Source organism: Astyanax mexicanus, chromosome 7 (assembly GCF_023375975.1).
Source record: "Astyanax mexicanus isolate ESR-SI-001 chromosome 7, AstMex3_surface, whole genome shotgun sequence".
In the NCBI taxonomy this organism is placed as follows: Eukaryota; Metazoa; Chordata; class Actinopteri; order Characiformes; family Acestrorhamphidae; genus Astyanax; species Astyanax mexicanus.
In genome coordinates this window covers 39,633,069-39,639,068 of record NC_064414.1, presented here as the reverse complement: position 1 = coordinate 39,639,068, position 6,000 = coordinate 39,633,069, and the positions used below count along the sequence as shown (strand labels likewise).

The 6,000-nt window shown below is 39.6% G+C and overlaps 1 protein-coding gene across 1 annotated transcript in view; it reads right to left on the bottom strand.

The window, feature by feature from the left end:
• Nucleotides 1-772: 772 nt before the first annotated feature.
• pwwp2b (PWWP domain containing 2B) overlaps nt 773-6,000 on the bottom strand; it is a 38,554-nt gene continuing 33,326 nt past the window's right edge. The window contains exon 3 of the mRNA XM_049481644.1: nt 773-1,080. The gene's annotated coding sequence lies outside the window, so the exon portion shown is untranslated. The remainder of the gene's footprint in view (nt 1,081-6,000) is intronic.

Genomic DNA, 6,000 nt, shown 5'->3' with positions numbered 1-6,000 from the left:
CGCCTCTGCAGTGCCCTCTCGGGTTCAACTGTGCTATAGGTGAGGATGATGTGTCCTCGTACCAAAGTACACGGACACATTTAGTGGCAAGATTCATTCCTGTCACTTCTGGGTACAACTTTTTTTTACGATGAGTGTATATATTATACAGAAATTACTACACCATTGTTTTAGTGTTTGAACTTGTATATATAGTTTTAGTCATGCTCATTCGTGCAGTGTCACAGTACAGAGAATTGGGGTTGGAGTTTGGTGTTTTGGGTTCCACACACACACATCTGCTTAGTTTGTGAGGGGTTAGGTTGGACATCAGCAGGGGGCGGTACTATTGATTAATTGATTGATCTGCAAATTGTGATGTGTCTGCGTACCAAAGTACGCAGACACATCACAATTTGCAGATCAATCAATTAATCAATAGTACCGCCCCCTGCTGATGTCCAACCATCTGTGTCTCACCGCTATTAGAGGCACACTGCTGCTGCTGCAGCTTAGCCAATCAGCTCTCCCTCCTGCCCCAGCTCTAAACCCATACATCACCCAGAGCCCCTCCCAAACTAACCCCTCACTTTTTTAGCATTTTTGAAATTTGGGCTGAAGTTGGAGTCACCTAAAATCAGGAAGTTAGGGTCCTTTTAAATGTGGTGCATAAAAAAATATCCAGGTCCAGGTCTCTGGTACTTTAAACATGTTTGAATTTCGTAACCAAGATAATGAAATCTAAATAAGTTGAATTTTTTATAATTTATATTAACACTCTCTTGTGGGCTGTTTTATGTTACAAATGACATCATATAAATCAGCTAAGCATCTTCTTTTAAATAATAAATAAAACATTGCTAATTAATGCTCTTCAACATTGCAAACCTTATTGCGTATGCTCTGTAAATGTTCCTGTATGCATGCTGGCATGTGAGAGTTCATGGAAGCAACTGGTCTGAGTGTGATGGAGAGAGCGTTGCAGCTTAGCTGACGTTTACGGCTAATGTTGATGCGGGGTGTGGAGGATGTGATTTTCCACTGGATTTCCTGCTCTTTGAGGGCTTCTCTTCATCTCCGCCTTCAGAAATCCCCCTAGAGCTGAGCCAAGACAGGACACGGGGTAAGAGTCAGAACTATCACACCACCCTTCCACACAGCCATACAGATATGGTCTAAAGAGTGAGGAGCAACAACAATTTATACACAGCACTATACTCTCCTGCACTACATTAATTAATTATATTAATTATACTATACCTAATCATAGCGTGCTAATGTGGAGAGTTGGTTGGTGCTGGCTAAACATACTTATAAACAATATGTAGCATTTTTATCTTAAAATAACACCTTCAAAAACATTGTAGTGCTCCAATGAATCACAATAAGGGAAATAATCTTTAAAAAATGTTCATTCCAGGCTTTGCATGCTGGTTCCAACACTATATACATAGGAAGAAGCCAGAGAACCCACCTTTCCCATGACTTGCGGAATTCACCCATATATTAAAAGTAGCTCCTTGAGACCCACAGATCATAATTTGCTGGAAATCAGGACATTTCATATTGGGCTTGTTGCACAATTTTTTTAGAACAATCAAGTGAGACATAATAGTAACAGACATAGCAAGAGTATGACAAAGAGAGCACCCTGGTTGATCTTTTTTTTTTTTTACAGTACTCCTATCACCTACCTCTGTGGGTGGAATTTTCATTCTCTCTCTTTTACAGTGTATTTCAGTAAAATATATAAATAGGAGATAAAATTTCCCTGTATTGCCCATGGTTGACAAATTAATGTAAATGATTGTGGTCATTTAATAGTCATTTAATGGTGCAATTCTTTCACTGGTATGGCTAATGTTAACTACTGGCTTTGTTGCTTTGTTATTGGGGGGTTATGATAGGTGATACCTCCCCTAAAATGAGTTTTTGCAGCGTGGTACGTCTGAAAACTGGGTGGAAAAACACAGATTAAATTATATTCATACCGAATAAATGTAAAAAAACAAATTACTACTGCCTCAGTCCACATGCTTCTTTCACTTTCAGTGATAGATCTGTATCACTCAGCTCTTGTTAAACAATTAAACAATTACACTTGCCAAATGCTGGGGCAGCTAGACATGCTAATTCTTGCATAGTGTTGCTTTAGCTAGCTGAACAAAGACTAGTTAATCTGTTCTTGAGTCTCCTCTGTCAGCTCCTTTTGATAGGCACCATAAACAGTGCTGTTTTATTGTAAACCACCTACATTTTACTTAGTTTTTATTATGTCCAAAGTGAAACAGAGCCAACACGGTGATACAGTATGTGTGCTGTGGAAGGATACGTTATCTTGGCAATGGCATCAGAATATCTCAGTTAGCATGAGGCCACAGAATTATAGGAATAAATCTGAGCTTGTAAGTGTACTCTCAATTCCCTCAAGTGCTTTTAATTGGAGAATAAACATGTTATTAGCTGTGTTGTTGAAAATGGCTTCTCTAGCAACAGGTCTCCATTTATGAGCCTGTGTGTGGCTTGCATCATGCTTTATACTGCAGCTTCACCTTAGCCAACAAATAGCCAGCACTACCAACTCCTTAATCCACAATCCAAGTGCTGAACTTTACTTTTTTACCATCACGTTGATCCTTCCTGTAAACCATATGACTACAGCAGCAGACACGGACTGTATTACAACCACAACTGCCACACATTTTCTATCATGGAAAAATACTGCAGCAGTATCACTGTGACTCATTAGTGTGAGCACATTCAGGGGATTCAGCTGGGTCACATAAAGCCACGGGAGTCTACACATGCTTCAATTTAATGTAAAGCAACTGAGCACAGCTAAATGAAAAAGACCTCTGTGTGATCGTTGGCTGCATTGGGAATTAGGAAGATTGCCAACCCCATCTGACATCAATCTTCTCTTTTTCTTTTTTCAAAGCGGGAGAGGGGTGATTTACTGAATTATATACTGTATGTAGGTGTTCATCTGGAACTCAAATAACACCAGTAACCAGAAATCCTTCTCCATTATGGACTTCCTTGTGGGTCAAATAAAATTACACTCTGGAAAAACAAAGAGTACCAAAAGAGGTTCTTTGAGCAGTGATTTAGAGATACCAGAGATCTGTAAGTGTGAAAGGTTTTCTAAAGGTTTTTAAAGGTTTAAGAAACTTCATATGTAAAAGGTTTTAAAATACCTTTTTAGAATATGTGTTGTATAAGAAAGTTTGTTATTGTATACCATGTTATATTTATGAAAATGCCCATCTATCAAATGGAAAGATATATATAAATCAAATATACATATCAGATATGCATAAAAATAGAGTATCCAATGAGAATGAGAACTGCTGTATAGTACTGTAGAGCTCTGGAAAAAATGAAGAGACCACTTCAGTTTCTAAATCAGTTTCTTTGATTTTGCTATATATATAAGTATATGTTTGAGTAAAATAAACATTGTGGTTTTATTCTATAAACTACAGACAATATTTCTCTCATATTCTCTCATATTCTTGAAGTTTTAAGAGTTCAGAAATCAATATTTGATGGAATAACCCTGGTTTTTAATCACAGTTTTCATGCATCTTGGCATGTTCTCCTCCACCAGTCTTACACACTGATTTTGGATAACTTTATGCCACTCCTGGTGCAAAAATTCAAGCAGCTCAGCTTGGTTTGATGGCTTGTGGCATCTTTCACCTGATTTATATTCCAGAAGTTTTCAATTTGGAAAAATCTAAGAAACTAATTTTTTCCCAGAGCTGTATATTGTGCTACGTATAATTTTGAAAAAATATTGGGAAACCTGCTTATTCATTGTTTCTTCAGAAAACAAGGGTAAAATTGAGCATTGCTGTGAGGATTTAACTGCTTCCAGTGTCAAGGTTTCTCAAAGGTCATGTAAGGTAGCATACCTCTAGGTGAGAGATCATTGACTGCTAGACAAGCCTCAGTGACTCACTTTTGCCCAGTTAACAGACTGTGAGAGGGTGTGTGCATTGGCTGAGAGAAGCTGGAGTTCAAATCAATGAAATGCCTAGACTTCACATCTAGACTTCAGCCTCCATGAACAAGATACTGTACTTGGAGTGCAATGGGCTGCAACTGTATCATCTTTAGTGATAAATTTGAGGCCTAGTGATGAGTGCTTCAATTCTGCCTTTGCTATGGAATGACACACTGCTCTACAAAGCACAGTCAAACACTTTTTTTTTAAAAGAGACCCAAATCTGTAATGCCTTTATCATTATGCTCTTATTTTTTTTCTCCTGTTGACAAAAAATGATACCCACTGAAATTGCAAAGGAAGCTTTTTCATAATACAGTTAGTGCCTCATGTTATTTAAAGTGAAAGTATTTTAACATTAAAAGCTGAAACAACACAGGAACAGTGCCAACATCAATATCACTACGTAAAAGATACAGAAAAAAAGACAAATTATAAAGAAAGATGATACAGAAACATTCTGAAATGAAGGCCTAGTCTTACTAATGAAGACCACACTTTCAAATTTTTTAATAAGGGGGCCTGATAACGATCGTGGGTTGACCTCCAGAAGGTATGCAGGAAAATGTCAGGCTGGAATAGAAACATACTGAGCGTTTATAAAATCGACTGGATCTATACGTGAGCTAGCTGACAAAAGGAGATTTTAAAGCACGCCATTCAACTCAGTCTCCCAAAGGAGAGCTTCCCATCCCCCCAAAGAGCCGGAGTGACACCCTGGGGGAGAGGGGAGTGTGGAGAGTGGTGGGGGGGCTGGGCAGCCTTCACTCTTTCTCTTTAACACACTGACAGATGTTGTGTGTGGCCTAAGGATGCAGGCCTGCACTGAGCATTCAGCATTTAAAACTCCACACTAAACACACATTCTCAGCTCAACCGCAGGACAATGCAGCGGGCCGGGAGGAGCCTGGCTGCTTGGTGAACTGAAACTGAACCGGGATGACCCTCAGAGGCTGCTTTCGGAAACAGCCCAGTCTGCGAGGGTCCAGTGTTTACTCAATCTGTCGGCCTATGTTAATATTTGAACCACTTTTTTTTTCTGTGAGTGCGGAGGAGGGAGTCTGCCTTCACGGAGGTGGGGGATGGGTCTATATGTGTTCAGAGAGTGCACAACTCTCTGAACACATATAGAGAGTTGTATATCTCTGCACACACACTCTCACACACTCTCACACTCTCACAAACATCCACAAAAACGGCCCAAAGACACTTGGAGTGGGCTGCAGTTGTGGCATTGTTCACCCAGCTGTCTCAGGAGGCATCACTCATTACTTCCTGTCACCAGAGCTGTTGAGGTGTTTATTTGCAAAGGTGATAGATACCCCCCACCCCAAATATATGCACACTCAAACACGCCAAGACTTCACCTCAGCTGTTGTGTAATTTCCCCAGCCAACACCCATATGCAACAACTTCCCCCTTGATGAACTAGATACACACCAGTCTTGGAATTATTGCGTTATATAGATGACACAAGCTAAGCTGAGCCAAGCTAAGCTGTCTAATTGTTGCCCCCATCATCAAGAAATTGTGAGTTACATTTGCCACGCTCTCTTGATGAGTATAATGATCCTCTTTTTCCCCCAGCAATCAGCAGAATTAGCAAATCAGCAGAATTAGCGGTTAGCACTCTCCCCCATTTATGTACGTAGCACATTTATCTGTTTAATAAAGTTGTGTTAGAGACCCTGTTTAAAAACACACCCTGTTCATTTACACAACGTGTCAGGACATTCATGCAATGAAAAACATGTGGTGGAGCTTAAGCTATCACTGTACAACAGGGTAGCCCTAATGTATATGAGTAAATATATTTATCATACACAAATATGCAAAAACAGGTTCTACAAAATTAGCTACTATGTACAAAATATTAGGCAATTGATAATCTGACAACTTTCGAATCAGACAGTTCTTTGCGCCTGACACTCTGGCTGAAACTCCACCCTCTTTGATTAGGTCTGCCTAACAACAGAGCGATCTATTTTCTGATTGGCTCTACGAGAGTTGGC